The sequence below is a fragment of the Scylla paramamosain genome, chromosome 1 (genome assembly GCF_035594125.1).
Source record: "Scylla paramamosain isolate STU-SP2022 chromosome 1, ASM3559412v1, whole genome shotgun sequence".
Taxonomy (NCBI): domain Eukaryota; kingdom Metazoa; phylum Arthropoda; class Malacostraca; order Decapoda; family Portunidae; genus Scylla; species Scylla paramamosain.
In genome coordinates this window covers 17,952,275-17,980,273 of record NC_087151.1, presented here as the reverse complement: position 1 = coordinate 17,980,273, position 27,999 = coordinate 17,952,275, and the positions used below count along the sequence as shown (strand labels likewise).

At 42.7% G+C, this 27,999-nt stretch overlaps 1 protein-coding gene and 1 long non-coding RNA gene across 3 annotated transcripts in view; one reads left to right on the top strand and one right to left on the bottom strand.

Annotated features, from left to right (window-relative positions):
- Positions 1-27,999, top strand: part of LOC135101705 (elongator complex protein 3) — a 201,442-nt gene that overhangs the window by 4,975 nt on the left and 168,468 nt on the right. The gene's annotated exons all lie outside the window — the stretch shown is intronic.
- On the bottom strand, positions 536-26,286 carry LOC135101731 (uncharacterized). Its single transcript, XR_010269375.1, has 3 exons — positions 26,075-26,286; positions 14,870-15,079; positions 536-745 (listed from the first exon to the last, which is right to left on the bottom strand). It is a non-coding gene; the product is annotated as an uncharacterized LOC135101731 (long non-coding RNA).

The following is a 27,999-nucleotide window of genomic DNA, read 5'->3' as shown; positions in this document are numbered from 1 at the left end:
GAACTGCTGCTTGTTCCAGCCCTCAACACTTGGCTGCACGGTAACAAACGTGTTCCACCAGCCGATGTATGTGTTCAGAAACTGTCTTTGCTAGTGTCATGTTCTGCACCTGGGCTGGTGCAGCTCCCTATGGGCGTGTGTGACAGCTCTGGTGGTGACTTTGGCATGTCAGGCAGGCTGCCGGAGAGCCTGTAAGTGCAGCACCCGTTGCTGTTGCACCTTGAACATGACAGTGAGGCGTGCCATGTCTCGCTGGTGCTGGAGGGTGTGCAGTGCAGGCTGAAGGCCGAGCTCACTGTTCCTGATGAGCCTCGCTGCTCAGTCCTGCACCTTGTCCAGGAGAGCTAGGTGCTTGTTTGCCGCGCCACCCTAGGCCAGGCACGCGTACTCCAAGGAGGAGCGGACCTGCGCCTTGTAGAGTAACTCCAGTCCCTTGGCGTCAAGGAGGTAGGAGATTCTCCTCAGGCATGCCATCTTCCCCGAGGCCTCTCTGGCGAGTCGCTCCATGTGGGTTCTGAAGGTCAACTTACGGTCGTAAGTGACCCCCAGCACCTCCACCTCATCCCATGGCATCAGTGTCTCCCCGTTGAAGGTGAGGCACGGGGCTCTACTTGTCCTGTTGATAGTGAGCTGCTGGGTTTTGTGAGCAGCAAACTTTACTTAACACTTCCTTCCCCAGGCTGCAACGCGGCTCAGGGTGGCGTTGATGTCGTGGTTGGCTGCAGCTTCCTCCTCCATTCCGTAGCTGTGGGATAGTGTTATGTCATCTGCAAACGCCTTCGCGGTAGGAACGAGGTGCATCAGATCATTGACATACACATTCCACAGCAAAGGACCGAGGCAGCTCCCTTGAGGAACACCTACCCTTATGGGCTGTGGCTTTGATTCCCGCCCATTGATCATTACTTTGAGATGTCTGTCTCTCAAGTAATTCTCAAGGAGCTGGAGAAGTGCCCTGTCCACGCCTACAGCACGGAGCTTTGTGATGAGGGCTGCGTGCCACACTTTGTTGAACGCCCCCTCAGTGTCAAGAGCCACGACAGCCGTGGTCTTCCCTCGGTCCAGGGCCCCACTCCACTCCGTCAAGAGAAGCAGGTGCAGGTCTGCCACCGACCTCCCCTGCCTGAACCCAAACTGTCTGTTGCTCAGCAGGTGGTGCCTTTCGAGGTGCTGCGTGACTCTCGAGGATACAACAGTTTCCAGCACTTTTTTTTTTTTTTTTTATGTAGGAAGGACACTGGCCAAGGGCAACAAAAATCCAATAAAAAAGATATGCCCACTGAAATGCCAGTCCCATAAAAGGGTCAAAGCAGTGGTCAAAAATTGATGAATAAGTGTCTTGAAACCTCCCTCTTGAAGGAATTCAAGTCATAGGAAGGTGGAAATATAGAAGCAGACAGGGAGTTCCAGAGTTTACCAGAGAAAGGGATGAATGACTGAGAATACTGGTTAACTCTTGCATTAGAGAGGTGGACAGAATAGGGGTGAGAGAAAGAAGAAAGTCTTGTGCAGCGAGGCCGCAGAAGGAGGGGAGGCATGCAGTTAGCAAGATCAGAAGAGCAGTTAGCATGAAAATAGCGGTAGAAGACAGCTAGATATGCAACATTGCGGCGGTGAGAGAGAGGCTGAAGACAGTCAGTTAGAGGAGAGGAGTTGATGAGACAAAAAGCTTTTGATTCCACCTGTCTAGAAGAGCAGCATGAGTGGAACCCCCCAGACATGTGAAGCATACTCCATACATGGACGGATAAGGCCCTTGTACAGAGTTAGCAGCTGGGGGTAAGAAAAACTGGCGGAGACGTCTCAGAACACCTACCTAACTTCATAGAAGCTGTTTTAGCTAGAGATGACATGTGAAGTTTCCAGTTCAGATTATAAGTAAAGGACAGACCGAGCATGTTCAATGTAGAAGAGGGGGACAGTTGAGTGTCATTGAAGAAGAGGGGATAGTTGTCTGGAAGGTTGTGTTGAGTTGATAGATGGAGGAATTGAGTTTTTGAGGCATTGAACAATACCAAGTTTGCTCTGCCCCAACATCCAGCTTTGGATCGAAAATGAGGATAGAGAAAGTAGGAGGGAACAGAAAGGGGGCTACTGTCAGTTGCCTCAGACACCTGAGTTTCAGTGAGGAAAAGAAGATAAGGTTTAGAAGAGGAGAGGTGGTGTTCTACAGATTGTAAATTAGATCTTAGACCACAAATGTTGCAGAAGTTAATGAAGAAAAAGTTGAGGGGCGGTGTCAAGACGCTTAGGGTCGTCGACAGAAAGGCAGTCCAACCTGGAGACATTTATGGTCCCCTCCCCAGATGGGGACTCAGAGGCTGGTGTAGGAGTCACCATGATGATTTTAAAATTTTTGAGTGAAGGGTGTGTGTATTATTAGGTGCTTGTAGTTTTGTCTGGAGGAAGAGGGTTGTCTTTTAGAGGGCAGGCTGTGACTGCCCCCTTGTGTTGTGAGACAAAGGGAAACGTTCAATGAGGTCACAGCTGGGTTTAATGATAAGTTCACAGCACCCCCTGAACAGTGCTTTAGACCTCACTGGGAGTAATTATCGTTTCGGCAGGTGTCTACTGCCTCCTCTTCCATACTGCCTCCTCCTCCAATACTGCCTCCTCCTCCAATACTATCTCCTCTGATCAAGCCACTTGCGATTGTGCTGAACTTCATTCAATTACAGATTTCTCCACTATTTTATGTTATGATGATTCTGAAGGCATATATGGATAGATCACCTCTTTCTTTAGCTATAGCTGGAAGGAAAATGCATATATCGATCTAGTAAATGAGAAATAACAAAATTTGGCAACTTTTCCTCATTGCTAAGGGAACCAGAGCTGCCAACCTATGCAGAAAGCTTAGTATTTGCTAACCCAATGTTGGGGCTTGCATCCAGTGTTTAACGAATGCGACTGCGGGGTTAGTAAAACCAGATATGACCATGGGGTTTCCTGCTTTTGTAATTGCTAATATGACATTTAAAAAAGTGGGCTGAGAAAGATCAAAATGGCATTCATCTACACTGATGAAGATATGATAAAAAAACTGATAACAACAATGATATGTCCAAGACTGGAGTATGTAGCATTAATGTGATCACCAAATCTGAAGAAGGATATCAGAAAACTAGAAAGAATTTAGAGGGCTGCAACTAAAATCTCTATAAACCTAAGAGAGTATAGTTATGAAAAAAGGTTGATGAGACTGGGCTTGACTACACTGGAAAAATTAAAGGAAAGAGGTAATTTGATACCACTATATAGGATATTGGAAGGGACAAAAAAGTTGCATAGGAATGATCTTGTGATACCAGATACAAGAGGTACCAGAGGACATGGAAGGAAATTGATAAAGAATGTTTCCAGAAAAGACATCAAGAAACATAGTCCTCCCCACAGGAGCATAGCAGTGTGGAATGAACTTATTGATGAGACTGTGTGTACCAAGACAGTCTATAGATTTGGATAAAAGTCGATATGGAGATGGGATACCACAAGCCTAGTGTAGAGCTTGTCCTGTATTTCACAACTAGGTGAATACACACACACACACACACACACACACACACACACACACACACACACACACACACACACACACACACACACACACACACACACACACACACACACACACACACTGTTCTGACCTCACACGGGCAGGATGTGTGACCCTTGGCGCTCTCGGGCAGCCTCGGCCAGCTTGTTGGCCTTCCCCTGCCCCTAGTGATAGCTACCTTAGTTTTTTTTTTTTTTTTTTCTGTTTTCAACTCTTAGCTTTTAGTTTTAGGCTCGCCCTGGTGGAATTCCTGTACTTGTGAACGCATTTAGCAAGTGAGTGGTGACACATAAAGAACAATTTGTGCCCCAGTGCAAACGTACGAACGCAACTACCTCCTACGTCGCAGGCGAGGATCAGGTTACCCGCCGCCCAACGTGATAAAGTGCCTAAAGACCCTGAAACTATTTCGGAACCGCGGGTCGAGGGGAGGGAGACAAGTGCGTCCCATCAAGGTTGTGACCTCAAGTGCCAGAGTTGACCGCAGGGTGGGGAAGAAGGAATACAGGCACATTGAAGTACCTCGGAATTAGTACAGTCTGCCCTCCCTCCTCTTATTCAATGTAACATCTTTAGCCAACAAGATGGACGAATTAATCGTGACGGTAAGTTCTACTTGTGCAGACATTGTGGCGGTTACTGAGGCGTGGCAGATTGTTCCTGAGGTGTGCTCAATGCAGGACTACCAGCTCTACCATCACCTGAGGTCTGGAGTGGCCGTTTTCTGCCGCTCTACCCTCAGCCCCTCACACCTCCCTGTTGATATTCCGGCCGGTGTAGAGGCCCTGTGGGTAAGAGTCACGCCCCCCTGCCATCCCAGCAACATGGCCTCCATCATTGTGTGCGTCGTGTACCACCCCCCACGAGCCACCACAGCACAGTTACTCACCGCTCACATCATCGACACTGCTGATGCCCTGAGGGTGAAGTATCCTGCCGCCAAACTGGTCATCTGTGGGGACTTTAACAGATTAGATATCAACGATATCCTACACCAGCTACACCTCACCCAGGTCGTGGACTTCCCCACCCACCAGCAAGCCATCCTCGACCTTATACTGACAGACCTGGGCCAGCAGTACTCGCCCCCCAAACCGCTGCCTCCCATGGGACGGAGCACCCACCTCTCCATACTGTGGACACCCACACCCACCACCTCAACCCCCCGGTCAGCTGTCACCAGGACCCACCGCCCCATGCCTGACTCAGCCATGAGGGAGTTTGGGCAGTGGGTGACACAATACCTGTGGACTGAGGTGCTGGATGTGGAGGACGTCCACTTAAAATGGCAGAATTACGTCACCACCACCACAGAAGCCTTCCACCGCTACTTCCCAGCCAAGAGCGTCACAACGCACCCGTCTGATGCTCCCTGGATGACACCCCGCATTAAAAGACTCATGCGTCAGCGGACCTGGGCGTTCCACTCCTGCCCGGTCCTTTACAGGAAACTAAGAAACAGAGTGATCAGGGAGATTAAGGCTGCAAAGGCAAACAATTACCCAGACAAGATACACCACCTCAAGCTGACCAACAACAGACAGTGGTACGCTAAGATCAAAGCTTTGTGTGGCCTACAAAAACACACTTCGTCTCTTCCTTGCACCTCACACCTTCCTGCTACTCTCGCGGCTCAGGAGATGAACGATCACTTTGCTGCTATCTGTCAAACCTTTCCTCCCCTCCACACCACTCTGCTTCCTGCCTATCTTCCGGCCCCCTCTCATCCCCCCAGTGTCCAGGCGGTGGATGTTTTTAAGAGAATACTCAAATTCAAACCAAGATCCACCACACTCACTGACCTTCCTATAAAAATTTACAAGGAATTTGCGGTAGAGCTAGCAACACCGCTATGCTCCATAATAAACGCTTCACTCTCCCAACACTCTTGCCCCGAGGACTGGAAGACATCTTGCGTCACCCCCATCCCCAAAACCTCCAGTCCACAGTCACTCAATGACCTCAGGCCAGTCTCTATCACCCCCATCCCTAGCCTTATTTGTGAAGATTTTTTATATGACTGGGTCTACACCAAAATCTGTAATACCGTGTATATCAGACAGTTTGGAAATATTAAAGCCACCTCCACCTCCCATTACCTGACCAGCTTCCTTGAATTCATCCACAGCCACCTGGACAAGCAAAACACCTCTCTAGCTGTTGCTTTTGTGGACTTCAAAAAGGCTTTTGATCTTGTTGATCACACTGTTGTCATCAGCAAGGCAGTGAGTCTGGGTCTCCCTCCTAACCTGATAGTGTGGCTAGCCAACTTCCTCACAGGGAGGCGTCAGGCCGTTCGCTATCAGGGCTCTGTCTCTACTTTCCAACAGCTGACTTGTGGGGTCCCCCAGGGGACCAAGATGGGTCCTCTATGCTTCCTCCTCCTCATTAACGACGCCCTCACTGACACCCCCCATCACTGGAAGTATGTGGACGACTGCACCGTGGGCGTCCCAGTTTCCACCAAGAACCCGGACTACTCGCCACTGCAAGCGATTCTGGAGCGGCTGCAGACGTGGACGGAGGAGAGCAGGATGACCATCAACCACAACAAAACTGTGGTGATGCATTTCTGTACCTCCTCTGTACCAGTGCCCCCTCCCCAACTCTCAGTAGGCCCTCACCCCCTCCAGGTGGTCCGATGTGCCAAGCTCCTCGGAGTCACGGTGGACGACCAGCTGACCTGGAAGCAGCATGTCGCCAGCACCATAAGATCAGCTACCTACAGGCTGTACATGCTGCGCAGACTCAGGTCGCTGGGGATGCCGACAGATGAGTTAAGGGGGGTGTATCTTACTTTCATCCTCCCCAAACTCATGTACGCCTCCCCAGCGTGGTCCTCCTCCCTCACACAAACTCAACAGCTACAGTTGGAGAGTGTGCAGAAAAGGGCGTGCAGGGTCATCCTTGGCCCTGCATACACCACCTATGAAGAAGCCCTGAACACCCTGAGGCTGTCCAGACTATCCACCAGGTACCGTGAGGCTCTGGAGAAGTTTGGTAGGGGACTTCTGAATCATCCACGTCTCAGAAACATGCTGCCGCCTGACGCGCCTCGCCCCGCCCGTGCCACCAGACACCACAACAAGATAACGCCCCTAAAGGCGCTGCGTACGGATTGGTACAGACTCGGTGCGATTCCCACCATGGTGCGAGCCATCAATCAATAGTCCTTTCTAGATTTGACTTCTAGATTTGACTTACCTTTAGGATTAATGTCAAGTATTTCCCCACCCCCAATGTACATTTTCAGTTTGTTGACTGCCTAAAGAATAAACCGTTTATTATTATTGTTATTATTATTATTATTACACACACACACACACACACACACACACACACACACACACACACACACACACACACACACACACACAGACACACACACACACACACACACACACACACACACACACACACACACACACACACACACACATTGTTAGCATGCTCGGCTCACAACCAAGAAGGCCCGAGTTTGAATCCTGGGCATGACGAGGCAAATGGGTGAGCCTCTTAATGTGTAGCCCCTGTTCACCTAGCAGTATGTAGGTACAGGATGTAACCCAAGAGGTTGTGACCTCATTGACCCGGTGTGTGGTGTGTCATTGGTCTCAGTTCTACCCAAAGATCTGTCACTATGAGCTCTGAGCTCTTTCTGTAAGGGAATGGCTGGCTGGGTGACCAGCAGATGACTGTAGGTGAATCACACACACACACACACACACACACACACACACACAGCCTTTGATCTTGTTGATCACACTGTTGTCATCAGCAAGGCAGTAAGTCTGGGTCTCCCTCCTAATCTGATAGCGTGGCTAGCCGACTTCCTCACAGGGAGACGTCAGGCCGTTCGCTATCAGGGCTCTGTCTCTAATTTCCAACAGCTGACATGTGGAGTCCCCCAGGGGACCAAGATGGGTCCTCTATGCTTCCTCCTCCTCATCAACGATGCCCTCACCGACACCCCCCATCGCTGGAAGTATGTGGACGACTGCACCGTGGGCGTCCCAGTTTCCACCAAGAACCCGGACTACTCGCCACTGCAAGCAATTCTGGAGCAACTGCAGACGTGGACAGAGGAGAGCAGGATGACCATCAACCACAGCAAAACTGTGGTGATGCATTTCTGTACCTCCTCTGTACCAGTGCCCCCTCCCCGGCTCACAGTGGGCCCTCACCCCCTCCAGGTGGTCCAATGTGCCAAGCTTCTCGGAGTCACGGTGGACGACCAGCTGACCTGGAAGCAGCATGTCGCCAGCACCGTGAGATCAGCTACCTACAGGCTGTACATGCTGTGCAGACTCAGGTCGCTGGGGACGCCGACAGATGAGTTAAGGGGGGTGTACCTTACCTTCATCCTCCCCAAACTCATGTACGCCTCCCCAGCGTGGTCCTCCTCCCTCACACACACTCAACAGCTACAGCTAGAGAGTGTGCAGAAAAGGGCATGCAGGGTCATCCTTGGCCCTGCATACACCACCTATGAAGAAGCCCTGACCACCCTGAGTCTGTCCAGAATATCCACCAGGCACCGAGAGGCTCTGGAGAAGTTTGGGAGGGGACTACTGCATCATCCGCGTCTCAGAAACATGCTGCCGCCCGACGCGCCTCGCCCTGTCCGTGCCACCAGACACCACAACAAAATAACACCCCTGAAGGCGCCGCGCACGGACCGGTACAGACTCAGTGCGATTCCCACCATGGTGCGAGCCATCAATCAATAGTATTTCCCTCCTAGATTAGACTTACCTTTAGGATTAATGTTAAGTTTTTCCCCATCCCCTATGTACATTTTCAGTTTGTCAACTGCCTAAATAATAAACCGTTTATTATTATTATTATTATTATTATTATTACACACACACACACACACACACACACACACACAGAGAGAGAGAGAGAGAGAGAGAGAGAGAGAGAGAGGTGGAAGGAAGGAGGGAAGAGAGAGGGAGAGGATGGAGAGGGGAGGAGAGAAGAGGGAGGCAGACAGGGAATGGGGAGGGAGGGAAGGGGGAGGCAGACAGGGAATGGGGAGGGAGGGAAGTAAAGAGAGAGAGAGAGAGAGGTAGAAAGAGAGAGAGGTAGAGAGAGAGAGAGAGAGAGAGAGAGAGAGAGAGAGAGAGAGAGAGAGAGAGAGAGAGAGAGAGAGAGAGAGAGAGAGATTAATGGGTCTTGGAGGTTGTCTGGAGATGAAGAATATAAGAATGTATGGATAAACAGGGATGTGGATGAGATTGAAAGGTTGAAGCAAAAGGAGCTGGTAAATGAGGCTAAAACAAAAAATGAACAACGAATAGAGGAGGAGAAGTTTTTATGGAGGGAAAGAGATATGAGAATAAAGAAATGGTACATCAAACAGTAAGTAAAGTATGTTATACTAATATAAATGGATTAATGTCAATAAGTAAAGTATGTTATACTAATATAAATGGATTAATGTCAACAAAGATGGAATTAAATGAGTTATTAAGCAGAACTGCACTGGATGTATTATGTGAGACAAAATGGAAAAATGATTGGGGAACTCCTGACATTGGTGATGATAAACATAGTTTATGGATGAAAAATAGAAGTGACGAGGGTGGAGGTGGAGTGATCATTCTGACTAAAAAGTGTGTTAAAGTGGATAGGGTAATAAAAAGTGAAGACAAATCTGAAATTATACAAATGATGATTAGCAGTGGAAATGGAAGGATAATGAATTATGTAGAAGTGTATGTGCCACCTATGACCAATGCTTGGCAAAAAGAAGAGCTTGAAGAGATGTTGGTAGATGTGTTAAAAGGTCTTGAAAAGATGGTGATGGAAAGTAGTGATATAGTTATTGTTGGTGATTTTAATTGTAAGGAGATAAATTGGGAGACATTGACAACTACTGGAAGTGAAAACTCATGGAGTAATAAACTGTTAAACTGGGTGGTGGAAAACTTATTGACTCAATGGGTTGATTGTGATATAAGATTTAGTGGAAGAGATAAACCATCAAGGCTTGATTTAGTGTTTACCAAGGAAATGAAAATTATTGAAACTATACTTTATGATAGCCTTCTAGGTAAAATTGATCATGTGTTGATGGAATTTAAATTGAAAAATGAAAATGTAATCATTGATGAAAATTATAAAGTGAAAAGATTTAAATATAGTAAAGCTGATTTTTAAAAATTAAGAAAATACTTTGTTGCCGTGGACTGGAAAGACTTTGAAGATGCAGAAGATGTTTGGGAAAAATGGGATGAATTTATAAGGATATATAATTCTGCTGTGGAGAAATTTATACTTAGAGGAGAAGTAAGATGTAGAAAGAGTAAAGAATGGTTCACTACAAAATGCAGAGGCTAGAAATTGTAAGCTAAATGCTTGGAATAGATGGAAGAAGAGGAAAACTGAGAGCAGATGGGAGGAATATATTGATGCTAGAAATAAGTACATTGAGATAATAAAAATGGAGAAAAGAAACTATGAAAGAGATATATTAGATAAGTGTATAAATGAACCCAAACTGTTCTTTAGACATATTAATGGGAAGATGAAGAAGAAGGAAGGTGTATCAAGATTGAAAGTTGAAGGAAAAATCTGTGAGGTTGCACAGGACATGGCAGAGGTTATGAACAATAGTTTCAGATCAGTATTTACTGTGGAAGGGGAGTTTGATGCTGGAAGGGATAAGTTGGTGAGGAATATACTAAGTACAGTCCCAGTCAGTTATGAGGAAATACTTAAGATGATGGAAGAACTTGATGTAAATAAAGCAACTGGTCCAGATGGAGTATCAAACTGGATGTTGAAGGAATGTAGAGATCAACTGGCTAATAAAATTCACAGTCATAATGGTGACAGGGAAGAGTACCAAAAGATTGGAAGAGAGTAAATATTACACCAATATTTAAAGGAGGAAATAAGGAAAACCCACTAAATTATAGACCAGTGTCATTGACTAGTGTTTTAGGAAAACTATGCGAAAGAACAATAAAGGAAAGATGGATGGAACACTTGGAAAGATATAAAGTTTTGGTAAATTGTCAATTTGGATTTAGGAAGGGGAGATCATGCTCCATGAACTTATTGTCCTTTTATTCAAGGGTAATTGATATTGTGCATGAGAGAGATGGATGGGTGGATGGTGTCTACTTAGACTTGAAGAAAGTGTTTGACAAAGTACCACACCAAAGATTGCTATGGAAGATAAAAAAATATGGAAAAATTGGAGGAAGACTGCTGGAGTGGATGGAGGATTATATGGATGATAGAGAGATGAGAACTGTAATACAAGACCAGAATTCATCTTGGCTGAAAGTAACTAGTGGTATCCCACAGGGGGCAGTGTTGGGACCGATAATGTTTGTAATATATGTGAATGACATAAATGAAGAAATAGACAGTTATATGAACTTATTTGCAGATGATGTTAAGATGATAAGGGTAGAAAATGTAAATGACTGTATGGTACTGCAAGATTATTTAAATAGGATAAATAGATGGAGTAAATCTTGGCAAATGGAATTCAATTTAAGTAAATGTAAAGTAATGGAGTTTGGTAAGAGTAAGAAAAAATACAATATGATTATGAGATGGATAGTGTGAAGTTACAGAAATCAAAAGAGAAAATGGATTTGGGAGTAACAGTTACTGAAAATTTGACTCCAGGCAGACACATTGATAAAATTAGTGGAGAGATGATGAATTTGTTAAAAAGAATTAGAATGGCATTCTCATATTTAGATGAAGGAATGATAAAAAAGTTGTTGATTTCCTTGATAAGACCAAGATTGGAATATGCAGCAGTGGTGTGGTCTCCTCATACAAAGAGGAATATTATAAAATTAGAAAGAGTACAAAGAGCAGTCACTAAGATGGTTCTGGAGTTGAGTAAGTCAACCTATGATTAAGAATGTTGGAAATTCCTACCCTTGAAAATAGGAGAGAGAGAGAGGGGATTTAATAAACTTCTATAAAACAATAAATGGTACGGAAAATGTGGACAAAGAATGTTTTATAACTTTAGATACACAGAGTACAAGGGGACACTGTAAGAAATTGAAGAAAGTTAATTGAAGAAGAGACATAGAAAAATATAGTTCTCCTCACAGAAGTGTGAACAAATGGAATGAACTCAGTGGAGATGTTGTCAATGCCGTAACTGTCCATGCTTTTAAGACCAAACTGGATAGATATAGAGATGGGATACTATGAGATTACTCCCCTCCTGTAAACCACAACTAGGTAAATACACACACACACACACACACACACACACATGTGGTACTGCACAGCCACTGTGCACTGCATCACACCAGATGTGAGGACAAAACACACACTTTCAGAGATTTTGATGAAACTTTTGCTGTTGTCTTAGATATATCAAAAGTTTTTTATAGAGTTTGGCACAAAGCTTTAATTTCCAAACTATCCTCCTGCAGCTTCTATCCTTCTCTCTGTAACTTCATCTAAAGTTTCATCTCTCACTGTTCTGTTGCTGCTGTGATAGATGGTCACTGTTCTTCTCCAAAGTCTACTAACAGTGGTGTTCCTCAGTGATCTAAACCAAACTTCTTGTCCTATCTACCTGGTGAAATGATCAATGCAAGTTAGCAAATACCTCTGTCCTCTAGATGGTGGCCAAGGACCTAGAATATCCACATGGACTGTCTGAAACCTACATCTTGGTAAAGAAAAGGGTTGCAATGGAGCCTTCGCATGACGATGAACCTTTGATGCCTGACAGGAGATACATTGCTGGGTCCAGGAGCGAACATGTGTGTGAATCTGAGGCCACACCACAGACCAAGTTAAGAGTCAGTGCGTGGCTTTGACTTCAGGATGACTCAGGTTGTGAAAGTGGTCAAAAACTGTTTGTTGATGAGATCTTGGAATGAATGGTCTCACTTCTCCTCCTGACATGTCACACCACAACTGAAGGGATGTACCAGGAACCTGGAAGGGATGAAGCTGTAAAGACAGGATTTCTTCTAAACTCAGCAAGCTTCGTCGGTCTCTTGCACGATAGTGATTTGTTGGTACTCAAGCAGTGGCAGGTATTGAGACATGGTAGTGATGAAGCGTGAGAGAACATTGGCCAGAGGATTCTCCACTCCTCTAATGTGATGAATGTTAGTCGTGAATTCAGAGATATATGAGAGCTGTCACTGCACTTGTTGAGTGTAGGTGTCTGAAGGGTGTCATAGCAAATGTTAAGGGTTTATGATCACAGAGGATGTAAAACTGCCTACCCTCCAGAAGGTGTTTGAGGTGTTGCACAGCCATGTATATTGCCAGTAGCTCTTGGTCAAACGCACTATATTTGACTTGGGCAGCATGGAGGCATTTAGAGCAGAAACTGATTGGAAATACTTCACCTTTGCTGGCCTGCTGCAGTACCACACTGAGAGCTGTAGAAGTGTCAGTGGTCAGAAACACTAGTGCTTCAGGATCTAGATTAGTAAGGTGAGGAAACTGGGCTGTTTCTTCTTTAACCCTTTCCTTCCGGCACTTAAATTATTTTCCCGTTTTGTATGATGGCTAAAAATGGTAAACCTAGAAATTGTCAGAAAATTGTTTGAATACTAATAATTATATTCTCTTTGTTATTCTGAATACAGTGATATACTTTGTAGCTCGATGTGACCTCTGAAAGTTGAGTTTATGCCTTATAAAGGATTCCTCCTCCTCCCGCTGTGTGATCTGTCATCCAGAAACAGCCCAGAGAGCGATGACGCCGCGTGCACACACACACTCTCTCTCTCTCTCTCTCTCTCTCTCTCTCTCTCTCTCTCTCTCTCTCTCTCTCTCTCTCTCTCTCTCTCTCTCTCTCTCTCTCTCTCTCTCTCTCTCTCTCTCTCTCTCTCATCTTGGAGGGGAAATTGTACACTTCCAATGAGAGAGAGAGAGAGAGAGAGAGAGAGAGAGAGAGAGAGAGAGAGATTTCATCCCTTTTCACATCAAGTTTCAGGCAAATAACATTCTCTCTCTCTCTCTCTCTCTCTCTCTCTCTCTCTCTCTCTCTCTCTCTCTCTCTCTCTCTCTCTCTCTCTCTCTCTCTGACAAGTTACCTTCTACCATTTTATTATAAAATCGAAGATAATGAAAAAAATAACATGAAAGAATGATAGGTATCATCTCTCTGTTCTGATAAAACAGGTGGATCCTGTAAATCATTTTCCGAGTCCTCACTAATGTCTTCACTTTCTTCAGCTTCTTCTAAATATTCACTGTCACTGTCTTCAAACTCAGAAGCACTGCTAAATACATATGTTGTGTCCTGCTCCATGGTGAGTTATGATCTGAGATCCTTGGCTCTTATCAGGATGTGTCTTCACACTTATCATGGTGCTTTCCACCCGGCGAGTGCTTTCCACCCGGCGGGTCACTGGGGTTGCCAAGTGTCGCCCGGAGAAAGGGAAAACAGCTTAGTTACCACTAAATTTCCAGAGCTAGTGACAACACTACATGTGGAAACATGCCAGACACTTCCACTCACACCATCTGACTCGAGAAACCGCGCTTGGACCTCAAAATTGAGGCGCGAAAATTCTTGATTACCGGTATGATCGCCGTCGTTACGGACGCATTTTTGCAATCGTATATATACGATTGCCGGAAGGAAAGGGTTAATGGTAGTGAAAGCAGCTGCAGCCTCTTGCGTCCATTTAAGCATAACTGTAGATCTGTGAGGAAGACCTTTCAGGAGATTATGCATTGAGTGTAATTTCTCTGCAACTTTGGGGATGAAGTAGTGGTAATAATTCACAATTCCCAGGAATTCCCTGAGCTTTCTCACTGAAGTTGGCTGTGGAAACTGATGAATGATTTCTACTTTTTGTGGCAGGGGAGTAATACCTTCCTTACTAACTTTATGTCCAAGAAAATCCACTGTCCTTGCTCCAAAAACACACTTAGCTGGATGAATCTTGATACTGTTTTCTTGAAGGTGTGTCAGCAGCTGTCGAAGGTGTGTGTGATGTTCCTCCCTACTGTTTGATGTCACAAGAATGTCATTGATGTACACTGTTGCAAATCTCATGTCATGCGAAATATGATCCATGTATTGTTGGAAGGTCTGTGCTGCATTATGTAAACTAAATTTCATAAATCTGAACTCAAATTATCCAAATGGTGTGGTAATAGCTGTTTTAGGTATGTCTAGTGGGTGCACTGGTATCTCATGGAATGCCCTCACTAAATCAATTTTGGAAAAAATAGTTTGTCCTTTTAACTTTAGATGGAAATCTTGAATATGTGGGATTGGATATCTACCTGGCAACATGACCTTGTTCAGTGCACTGTAGTCCCTATGTACATGCCACTCCTTACCTGAAGGGTTTGGCTTCATATGAAGAGGAGATGCCCAACAACTCTTGGATGCTTGTATAATTCCATCCTTTAGTAGGGAGTTGAACTCTGCCTTTGCAGCACGGAATCTATCAGGAGGTTATCGCCGTGGCTGAACGAAGACTGGTGGGCCAGTTGTCTCTATGTGGTGGTGCACATCGTGGGCTGTGGTTTCTTGCTACTGGATAGGCTCTGTGAACATAGGAAATTGCTGAAGGAGGGCTGCATATTCTGTATTGTCATGAATCAGGGTGATGCACGGACTCTCACACCTGGCAACAATGCCTGTGATGGTAGTATGTGATGACTGTTGTCTTACACACTGATGGCCAGGGTAAATGATTAGATCATGGTATGTTAGAAAGTCATAACCCAGTATGGATTGAGTAACTTCAGCAACAACAAAAATCCACAGGAACTTATGATGGGAGCGAAAATCCAGCACGATCCTCTTGGTACTATACATTACTATTGGTGTACCATTGTCCACAAGGAAGTCAAACGCTGGCGGCTTAATTGAGTGACTGTCCTGTGATGGGGGAAGAGTGCTGAATGACGTTCCTACAGTCAGGAGGTTAACGAGAAAAGCTAAATGCAGTTATGAATTAAAGGTAGCCAGCCAGGCGAAGATGGACTCCAAGGGATTTTATCAGGTATTTAGGATGAAGAAACTATAGGTCCATTAAAGGCAGCAGATGGGGAGCTGGTTAGTTCTGGGGAGGAAATTTGTAAAATTCTGAATGAGTATTTTTTAACTGTCTTCACCCAGGAAAACATACAGGATTTGCCAAATAGTGAACAGATGTTTAGAGCAGATGAGAATGAGAAGCTGACAGACATTACCATAACTAAGGAGATAGTGGAACAGGAGATAGATAGGCTAAAAAAGTTCAAGACACCAGGACCAGATGAAATATATCCCAGAGTACTTTAGGAATGCAAAGAGGTTATTAGTGAGCCGTTAGTTTCTGTCTTTAGGAAATCACTGGAGTCAGGTGAGGTACCAGTAATGTGGAGGCAGGCTAATGTAGTACTCACCTTTAAGAAAGAAGATAAAACTTTAGCATCTAATTATAGACCTGTCAGCTTAACCACTGTTGTAAGTAAAATAATGGATTCAATAATAGCAAAGAACATTACAGAGCATTTAGACGAACATAACTTGATAAATCAGTCACAGCATAGCTTCACAAAGGGAAAGTCTCGCCTGATGAACTTGTTAAGTCTTTACAGTAAAGTGTATGAGGCAGTAGGTAATGATGATAGTTATGACATCTTATATCTGGACTTTAGTAAAGCATTTGACAAGGTACCTCATCAGAGGCTCCTGAGAAAGGTTAGGGAACATGGGATAAATGGGAAGGTGTTAGGCTCGATAAGGCCATGGCTAAGCGACAGGTGACAAAGAGTTGTAATAAACGGCTCTAAATCCAAGTGGAGTCATGTAATTAGTGGGGTGCCACAGGGATCAGTATTAGGGCCATTGTTGTTTTTAATATATATCAATGACTTGGGTAGTGGAATTAGTAGTGATGTTAGTAAATTTGTGGATGACAAAAAAGATAGGTTAATTAGGTCAGAATTGGATGTCTTCGCCTTGCAGGCAGATTTAGATAGGATGAATGAATGGACAGACAGATGGCAAATGCAGCTTAATATCAACAAGTGCAAAGTACTTAGTGTAGGTAGAGGAAACTGGCACAGTAGATACACAATAAACAATGAAACTCTGGTAGGTTCAGGGTACGAAAAAGATTTAGGAGTTGTAGTTAGTTCTGAACTCTGTCTAGGAAAGCAATGCATAGTGGCCAGAAACAAGGCAAATAGGTTATTAGGATTAATTTTTAGGAGTGTTAAAAGAAGGCCTGAAGTAATATTACAGTTATATTTGGTACAGTTATATTTGGCACAGGTCAGACCTAATCTAGACTATGCTGTGCAGTTCTGGTCCCCACATTACAGGAAGCATATGGTTCTATTAGAATCAGTACAAAGGAGAATGACTAAAAGGATACAGGGAATGAGGAGTATTCCTTACGAGGCGAGACTGAAGCTGTTAAATTTACATTCTTTAGAGAGACGTAGGTTAAGAGGGGACCTGATAGAAGTCTTTAAGTGGTATAAGGGTTATAAGAAGGGGAACATAAGCAAAATTCTTAGGATCAGCAACCAGGACTGAACAAGAAATAACGAGTTCAAGCTTGAAAAATTCCTTGCCAGCCCAGCAGAATCTCCATCATCCCAGGGCCTGTGCCCCAGAACATTGTTAATGTCTGGAAATACCACTGGTGATCATCACATCTGTGCTGCAGGATTACCCAGAGCTGAGGCTGTGGACACTATTTTTCATCAAATCTTTCATCGCCTGGAGGCCATAGAAGAACGGATGCGCATACGTGGGCCGTATCCTTATGTTCCACGTCATGGTCGTAGCATGCACAGCAGACACAATGCTTCCCAACCGTCATTTCCTGGCCCTTCCAATGATGGAGTATGCTGGTACCATGCCAACTTTGGGACTAACGCAAACAATGTATCTGATGAGATTGAACAGCTTGTTGCCAATATGGTGAATCATATGTTAGACAGCAGCATATGGGAGGAGTACAAGGAGATTTTGGAAGACAACATAACCAAGAAACTGAGCAACTGTTATGCTTTAGCCTCGGTTGAATGTAACACACAAGTGCTTGACTTGCTGGAAACCGATGTCAAAAAAGCTGACTTTCATATGAAGGAAGTTAGTATGGAAATAATTAAAGCTGACACAATACTCACCAAGTCACTTACAGTGCTGGACAAGGTCACCCAAGAAGGACAACCAGTTGTGGCCCATGAAGCAGGCATGGTCAGTGGTGCCCTAGTATTACTAGGAAATGCTAACCAAATAACTTGGTGCACCGGTTCATCATTAAGTATGAAATCATTCAGACATATGTGCACCTAAGCTCTGATAAGGTGCCAATGACTAGACTCTTGTCTGGGGATCACGTTTCTCAATCTGCTAAACGCATCAAGAAGTCAGAGAAACTAAAAAACAAGTTCACAACAAAGAAACCATCCCACACATGGAAATTCAGTGCAGGAAAGGTCAGAAGCTCCTCTGGAAAGACTCCCTACAGAGAACTTTCATCCAGGTTTCAACCCTATGGACAGCAACCCTATGGATACAGGAGTGACCATCAACAACCCTTCTCATGGCAGGGCTCAGAGACAAAAAACTTTAGAGGCTGGGGACAATAAATGAGGCAAGTCATAAATTTGAAGCTGGCAGACTTAGTGGAATAAAATAAACAATGATCCTCACATTTTGGATATTGTTGCACATTGCCATCTTGACATTATTTATTTTCTGAAAAAAATTTAATATGGTTTTCGTGTGATGGAAAAGGGAATCACTTGTCAAGAAACTGAGAAACTGTTTGACCTCAAAGTTATCAAGGAAACACACAAACAGGAGGAGCAAACTATTTCCCCAAATTTTCAGCAGAAGAAAAAGGATGGGGGGTTTTAGCATAATCCTTAACCTGGAAAAACTAAACAAGCACATTAATTACAAACACTTCAAGATGGAAAATTTTGAATAGGCTTATTAACGAAGGTGATTACATGGCCTCCATTGATGTTAGGCATGCCTACTACTCTGTCAAAACAGCTGAAGAGCAACAAAAGTTTCTTAGCTTTGAATGGCAGGGAAAAATCTACCAGTTTACCTTTCTTCATAATGGGGTTGGAGAAGGGAAATGTCTATTCACCAAATCAAGGGGAGGAGCTGCCTGGTACTAGTGGAGGGTACATTCAAATTGATCTAATTATTGAGATATTTTTTCTTTGATGACTTTAGTTTAAGCAGTAAGTTCTGTAAGTTTTTTTTATAAAAGGAGTCAAAAATCGAAATGGAGGCCCATATGTTCACTCAGTTTCTATGATATTGGGTAGTTTTACTCATAAAACCCAGATTTATAGATTTATAAATGTTTGTACAGTTTTTTTTTTTTTTTGTTTCACCATTGTTGAGCAAAAAAATTCTCAAGATCACTGTTTTAAGTATCCCAAAATTCTCCCTTTTCTTATTCCTTCAATAAATCACATTGGCGGTGTTTGTTCAGTTAGAAAAACCATATGAGAAATGTTTGCCATCCATTTGTCTTTCTGCAGTTCTTGTTTTTTTAATTATGTGCAAAAGTAATGGAATCATTTTTATTTAAACTCACGGTTCAGTAAAATTATTTGTGAAAGAAGAGAGAGAGAGAACTAGCTAAGGTTCCAATAACTTCAGAGGCCTGGGGGTGGGTGTTGAGGGGGAGAGCACAGAATGGCGTCTCCCTTCCCTCTGGCAACAGGTGGGTCTCGTAGCTCTGAAATATTATTTTTTTTTTTTTTAGAAGTGAATATTACTGTGTTCATGTTTATTATTCATGTCTCTAGTGAAGATATAGTGACTGTACGTGTTGACAGAATGGCGTCTCCTTTCCCTCTGGCAACAGATAAAATAGCCGGTGTTGGTCCCACGTGGAGACAGGCCACAGAGTCTTGGGAAAGTGTTAGCCATGTAATGTTTCTTTAGTCAAATATAGTCTACTGTGAATGTGTTGTGAGCAATATTATTGCCGTAGAGAAGTGATGGATGAAGGCTGTGACGCTATTTAGGGATATAACGGTGCCCAGAATCAATGGTACTCTTGAGGAGTTATAAAAGTAATTATTTTCTTGTGTATTCGTAGTGTTAAGTAACGGAGTATAAGTGTATATGCCATACCAGAATTTCCAGTGCCTTTTTTTTTTTTTTTTCTAGATTAACCACTCGATAAAGTGTCATAGTGGGTCAGTCAACCCAAAGAATCCCATCAGTATTATTCATTTAATTATTTTTGCTATTTTTATATTTTTCGTTCCTCATAATAAAGCCACACTGTAGGTACTGTGTGATAATTAACCTCTCCCTACCCTCTGGCCATGACGATGAAGGCGAGAACCATTACCAATCAAAAATGTTTTTTTTTTATTTTTCTTGTGTGTGTGCGTGCTTCACCTCTTCTCTCTTCCTCTTCTTTTTTCTTCTTCCCTTTTCCATCACACGAAAACCATATTAAATTTTTTTCAGAAAATAAATAATGTCAAGATGGCAATGTGCAACAATATCCAAAATGTGAGGATCATTGTTTATTTTATTCCACTAAGTCTGCCAGCTTCAAATTTATGACTTGCCTCATTTATTGTCCCCAGCCTCTAAAGTTTTTTGTCTCTGAGCCCTGCCATGAGAAGGGTTGTTGATGGTCACTCCTGTATCCATAGGGTTGCTGTCCATAGGGTTGAAACCTGGATGAAAGTTCTCTGTAGGGAGTCTTTCCAGAGGAGCTTCTGACCTTTCCTGCACTGAATTTCCATGTGTGGGATGGTTTCTTTGTTGTGAACTTGTTTTTTAGTTTCTCTGACTTCTTGATGCGTTTAGCAGATTGAGAAACGTGATCCCCAGACAAGAGTCTAGTCATTGGCACCTTATCAGAGCTTAGGTGCACATATGTCTGAATGATTTCATACTTAATGATGAACCGGTGCACCAAGTTATTTGGTTAGCATTTCCTAGTAATACTAGGGCACCATTGACCATGCCTGCTTCATGGGCCACAACTGGTTGTCCTTCTTGGGTGATCGTTTCCAGCACTGTAAGTGACTTGGTGAGTATTGTGTCAGCTTTAATTATTTCCATACTAACTTCCTTCATATGAAAGTCAGCTTTTTTGACATCGGTTTCCAGCAAGTCAAGCACTTGTGTGTTACATTCAACCGAGGCTAAAGCATAACAGTTGCTCAGTTTCTTGGTTATGTTGTCTTCCAAAATCTCCTTGTACTCCTCCCATATGCTGCTGTCTAACATATGATTCACCATATTGGCAACATGCTGGTCAATCTTGTCAGATACATTGTTCACAGGACCATAAGTTTTGACACGCTGCAGGAGAACACTGCCTTGGTTGTGACCATCACTACTTGAGTCAGGGTGCTGAACCAATCGAAAACCAGAAAATCCAGCGTTGGAGTCATAGCCAGGCGTATCTGTGGGGCGTGTTTATGTCCATCCCATGGTCATGAGCAGCGGTAACATCATTGGCGCCACTGCTGGCCAATCTTCTCTCCTCCTTCAGTTTATTCAAATCTTGCATCTTAGCCAAAGCTTTCATCATCATGGTCCAGGGTGGAGAATTAACCTCATCCTGTGAACTGGAGGGCAAAGGATTAGGAAGTGGAGGAACCCGCTTGCCTACACTGTCCAAGCTTTGACCCCTGATATGCTCATGTACCTGTCTGGAAACTTCCTGTTGGGAAAAGCCACTTCTGGACCTGCTGGACAATGCCTTCCTGTGTGATGACCCCTTCTTTACATGCCTTCCATGGCTGGAGTTGTCCTCTGCACTTGATGGGTGTCTGTTGAAAGACCCTTGCAAAACATCTGACGTGGTGGCGGCAGGTTGGCAGCGTTGTTATAGCCAGCACAGTCCAAGAGTTGTAAACTCCCCCATTTGCCTAAAATGGGCACAGACCTGCTCCTAAACCAATAATAGTTGATGGTGCAGCCTTCTAACAGGATAACAGGCTGTGGCAAAGCCTTTCTGTTCCTAAAAGGAATAACAGGAAGAAGGCAGCCAAATCTTGATCCCCTAAACATACATGTCTGGTTAGCATGTAAACAATTTGGCAACTGGTGGTGTGAAACAGTGTGATGTATCTTATGGAAATGCAACCTTTAGCTGAGAGGTGATTTGCTGAAGTAAAACTAAGTCACTCACAGCTATGACAGAGGTTATGAAAATCCCATAGCCATTATGACAGAAAGTTATGAATTTTTCATAGCTGTGAGTAGAATTATAGGTACTTCTTATGACATTTTATAAGAACTCTCCCAGTTTCCATTCTACCACTTATGACGCTACCTCTTTCTTAATCCACACTAACCGGTCCTTTTCCACTTTCTGATCCTTCCTACCCACTGCTTACAGATCAGGGTCTTCAGTCATATATTATGGGGTGGATGTCAAGAGAACATCAGATAGTATGGCTGTTCACCAGTATTTTCATGGACTGTACTATCCAACATCTTTTGGCACTTAGGGAGACATTCTGGCCATTTTGTGGGTTAACCTTTACACATAACAGTGAACACCATCTTCATGGTGAGATGCATTCATTCTGACATTGAGTTTTCCTGGGGATGGTGTGGCGTAGAGTGCACTTGTTTAATACCATACCCTTGGCATAGTTCACGCAAAACCTTTGAGGTAAACTCTCAGGCGCAGTCTGTCAGGAGCACTTCAGTGATCCCAAAGTCTCTGAGATACATTTCTAAATGTCAATAGTAACTCTTTCATGAGCCCTATGGACTGCTGGTAATTCTTACCATGGTTTTTGTAATCCTGGGAAGGCCTTAGATTGTTGACAACTGATACATTCCTTAACAAATTTCCTCACATTGGATCTTGGGTTAGGCCAATAAAAATATTCTGCCTTGAGGATTGTCTTCAACTGTTAGAGATGTCCTGACTCTCATATGGGCTAATGTTAAGGCTTCTTTCCTGAGAGTATTAGATATGACTAATTTATATAAGATGGTATTGTCTGGCTTTAATTTTGTAAGGCAAAGTACTTTATCTTCTATAACTGATCGTGGAATTCATCTGCTTTCTAGGTAATCCTTCATTTCCCTCCAACATGGTTTCTCAATTTGTAGTCTACTTATTTCCTCCTTATTATGAACTAAGACATTAGGCTAATTTCCTTGACTACTTGTGTGGGGCTCTCAATTGGTCGGCCACCACATTCTTTTTCCCTGACTTGTACTCTATCTTATATTGGTAGTCCCTCATTTCCAGGATCCAATGGTACATCTGAGGAGATTTTGTTTTCTGCATAAAGACTGACACCAGTGGTTGGTGATCTGTTCTAATCAACACTGTGGTTCCACATAGGAAATGGCTAAACTGATGACAAGCCTGCACTACGAGTATACCTAAAGCTTTTCAGTCTGCGGCCGAATACATCATGTCCATTTGCCTTAGTTTCTTCAAGAAGTAACTAGTGACTTTAGGTAAGCCTTCAGCACTATGCTGCATCAATATTGCTCTCACATGAGTAAGACTAGCATCTGTTTCCAAGATCAAGGTCTTGGTCATATCTGCTTTAGTTAGAATTGGGGTGCTGACTAATTTTTCTTTAAGTGCCCCAGATGCTTCCCTGTATGCTGGGGACCAATCAAAAGTCTATTTTTTCATGTTAAGTTGGTTAGGGGAGAAACTTATCTTTGAAAATTCTGAATATGTTGCTCATAAAAGGAACACATCCCTAAAAAACAACGTACCTCCTTTACTGTGGAAGTTGGCCATATCTTGAGCACTGCATCTACATTAGCTGGATCTGGTTTATACCCCTCTTTAGAGATAATGTGAGCAAGGAACTTAACCTCTCTCTGCCGTATGTTACACTTAGAAAGATTAAGTTTTATGCTGGGATCTCTCATATGGCTAAACAGGTGCTCTAATCATATCGTAAGTATCGTAATTCTTTACATACACTATGATATCATCTAAATAATTCTTAGCCCAGTTTTCTCTTAAGATGGGAGCTGGTACTTTGGTCAAATGATGAAAGAAAATAGCTGAGGAGCAACTTTGGCCAAAAGGCATCCTCTTAAAATGACACAAAGTAATGCCTTCGATGAATGTGATTAGATCTCAATTTGTTTCATCTAACGTGACCTGGTAATATGCATCTTTAAGGTCCAATGAAGTGTAATACTCATTTCTTGCAACATTTCCAACAATCTCTTTTAATTTAGGTAGGGAATGGATGTCAGTTACCAGATATGTATTCACCTTCCTATAATTTAAACACATACACTTTTCCCCTGTGGGCTTATCAAAATTGTTGGTGATGCTGAGGTTGAGTTCTCAATAATATCTTGTTCTTCCAGGTCTCTGAGAATCTCAGGTATTACTCCCTTTATATATATATATATATATATATATATATATATATATATATATATATATATATATATATATATATATATATATATATATATATATATATATATGAGAGGGAAACAAAACCAGAAAAAAAAATCCTACTTGGGTGCCAGTCCCAAAAGAGACGTCAAGAGAATCATCGAAAATTGAAGGATAAGTGTCTTGAAACCTCCCTCTTGAAAGAATTCAAGAGGAAATGCAGAAGCAGGCTGGGAGTTTCAGAGTTTACCAGAGAAAGGGATGAATGATTGAAAATATCGATATATTAGGGCTCTACAGGGGTTAGGATCACGAATATGGGCTGGTTTTGTTTTAAGAACCCTGGCCCTTCCTTCTCCACTATGAATAACTCCTCATATTGGTAAATTAACAAAAAGTTGTTTTCTCTGCAGAATCTACTCATAAGTAGGCCCAACTTTGTTTTTTAGGATGCTATTCAGTTTCTCATGTCTGCTGAGTTTTATTGTAGGGTATCATTCTTGGGTCCAACAGCTTCACTAACTCACCTAACTAGTGCTTCCTCACCTTTTTTTTCTTTCTTTTTTTTTTTTCTTTTTTTTTGTCTCATTAACGACTGGTATACAGATAGTATGTTGTCCTGAGATCACCATCTGGAGGGTAGTCCTGCCTGCATGTGGTTACTCTGAGGGTAGAGAACTGAATGGTTGGTCGTTGACTTGTCTTCTGCAACTTCTACTAGTCTGCTTCTATACGAGGTCACATGTATCTCTCGAGTTGTATGTAGTGGCATGGTTTTTCTACAACTGCTGCTTGAACCATGCTTATCATCTTTATGCTTCTGTACTGGTGTTCCTATAGTCTAAGTGGATGGCTTATATTATTCTGCCTGATGCTGTTCTCTTTATAGTTGATAGTTAACACATCCTGCCCTAAAATATTCATACCCAGCAGGATGTCAGTGGGTAGATGATCAGGACCAATAAGTACTGATGTGATAAATTCATAACTTGCACCTATCCTATTTTGGTTCTCCTGTCCTATGGATAGTGGCTTCTCCTCTGTCTCTGCTTCTTGTGTATCAAAATCTGTCAGGTTTCTACCACAAATTGCCATGATGCTGAGTTCACAGTCTATCACTATAAATCTGTGGCAAGAAGTGCCAACATCTAAAAATAAAAAAAATAAAAAATGAAAGGAGGGTTTTAATTTTCACCCTGCTGCAGTAGAACCAGGGGAGGGGGGGAGAGAACCTGAGCAGCATGGTTATTAGGCTATCTACCTGGTCATGAGGCTTAGCCTGGGGATAGGTACCTGCAGGTGGGTCACTGCTGCAGGTCCTCCACCTGTCCAAAATTAGGGGCAGGCACATGCTGCATCATCCTACCTGTTAGGTTTAACCTGTGATTAATTACCTGTGAGTGGGTCACAGCTAATGGTTTTCCATCTGTCTGAGCTTGACATTCTAAATGTCCTACTAAACACTATCATCTTCTGTTTCTAAAATGCTGGGGATGTGGCTGTTCCCCAGCATGGCTGCTCAAAGTATTGATCAACTATTAAAGCAATTAACAACTAAAAAAAAAAAAACTGAGATAAAGCACAACACACGCAAAATAATCAGTGCCCAAGAGAGAATCAATCAAAGCCAACTAAAATCTAGTTAAGGCATGTGGGATCATCTGGGAAAACAAGGAATTACTACTGAAATAAATATCCCAGAGAACTGCCACCAAAAATATTTGCTGATTTCCTAGCCACATATTTTAAGAATTGAAAAGAAATAAAAAATAAAAATTAAATATTAAAAAAAAGAAAAGAATTGCTGGTTTGAGTGAAAAAAAAAAATAATGATAAAAATAGATAAATATAGTGGTACCTTTTGATTTAGTTCTTTTGGGCTGTTCAAATTGGCAAGCAATTCATCCCATTCAAATTTATGTAAAAAAAATAATCAGTTCCAGGTCCCAAAATCCCCCTATTTTCTTTATATTTTATGGATTTCTGTTGTGCTCTAAACATGAACGAAAATAACATAAGTTAGAAAAATCCAGTTAAAGAAAGCATGAAGTACCATATATTTTAGTGTGTAAGACAGCACTTGAATCATTCTAAAAAGACACAAAAAAAGTGGGTCGTCCTATATGTCAAATACTAAAACAATGACCTTAAAATTTTACACAAAATACCATTGTAAATAAACACCAACCTCAAGGTGGTGAGTCATTGAAAGTTCCTGTTGTCTTCAGTCTCGAAAACAGTTGTAGTTGTGCTGGACTCGCGGAGCTCTCTGTGTGGATGTCCTGTCTCCCAAAGTATTGCAGTGTTGCGGAAGGGAAGGAACATGCTGCTGCCTCTTACATAAAATGACATAACATACATTATCCTACAGTAGTGTACACAATTTTTTATTTTGCACTAAAATCCAGTCTCTCTCTCTCTCTCTCTCTCTCTCTCTCTCTCTCTCTCTCTCTCTCTCTCTCTCTCTCTCTCTCTCTCTCTCTCTCTCTCTCTCTCTCTCTCTCTCTCTCTGTGAAAGTAAGAACAATCCTGTGCTTGGTTAGGCATGTGGCTGGGACTGGTGGCCTTCTCAGCCTTTCACAGGAAATGTACAGTAGGCTGTATTCCTTGTTGACACTTCCTTAGAGCACAGTGTCAAGCATCAACAGTCTGCCGCTTGTGACAGCTAGGCAGCGACATGCTTGTATTTTTATTGTTTTGATCAGTAATGGCCATGAGAGTTCTTTTATCCCAAGCAAATCCAGACCAGATCCAGATCCAGATCAATCATCTTGAGCTGATCAGTGTTGTAAATAGAAGATGCCTTTAGATGTTGCCATCACTTGAGATGCAGCATTGCAGTGAAGAGAAAAATGCTGAAGACAGTCAGTTAGAGGAGAAGAAATGTTAAGATGAAATGCTTATGATTTCACTCTGTTCAAAAGAGCTATGTGAATGGAACCTCTCCTTGTATATGGTGTACTCCATACATGGTTGGATAAAGACCCTATACAGAGGGTGAGAAAAACTGGCAGGGGCAGCTCAGAATGCCTATCTTCATAGAGACTGTTTTAGCAAGAGATGAGATGTGAAGTGTCCACTTTAGATTATTAGTAAAGCACAGAGTGAGAATGTTCAGTATAGAAGAAGGGGACAGTTGAGTGTCATTGATTAAAACAGGATTGTTATCTGAAAGACTGTGTTGAGCTGATATATGGAGGAGTTCGGTTTTTAGGCATTGAACAATACCACATTTGCTCTGCCCCAATCAGAAGTTTTAGGGACATCAGAAGTCAGTTGTTCTGTGGCTTCCCTGCATATGTTTAATTCCTGAATACTTGGACATCTAAGAGAAGACATGGAAAAATGCAGTGGTAACATCACTGTATGAGTGAAAAGGACTATAAGTTAGGCTTAGAAGAATTATAGAGAGAGTGGGTGACAGGACTAAACCCTGTTGATAGAGCACTATTAATAGACTTAGAAGAACAGTGACTATTTAGCACAGCAGCAATAGAACACTCTGAAAGGAAACTTGAAATGAAGTTATAGAGAGAAGGATAGAAGCTACAGTATGGGTGGAAAGTTTTGTTGCTGTGTGAAAAAAAAAAAACATTGTTTATGTTTGACAGGGAGAAAGGTTATAAAGAAACATGCATCATCAAAATTATCAGTATTTACTGGCATTACCCTTCCCCCTTTACAATGTCCTCAAGGTGTTTAGGGACACTTAATGCAAAGTTTTGAAGGTAAGTTGTTGAAAAGCTGGCCCACAGTTGCTTGACTGCAGTCTCAAGTTCAAGCACAGATGATGTGTCCATACGTTGCAGCTGTCTTTTAATTTCTGACCTTAAGTTTTCGATCAGATTAATATCTGGGCTGGTCTCAGGCCAATCACAAGAAAAGGGACCTCTCAGTCTGTCAACCACTGTGTAACAAACTTTGCAATATGTGCAAGGGACAGATCCTGCATGAACACTTTTGCTTTTGTTTTTTCAAAACAATCACACCACTCAAAAGTTGTATGTAAATGTTTTGTTTAAATTTTTCATTTGCAGGAAGAATCACCAATTTACCAACTCCATGATAAGAAAAGCAACCCCAAACCATAAGTGATGCTGGGTGCTTAAACTT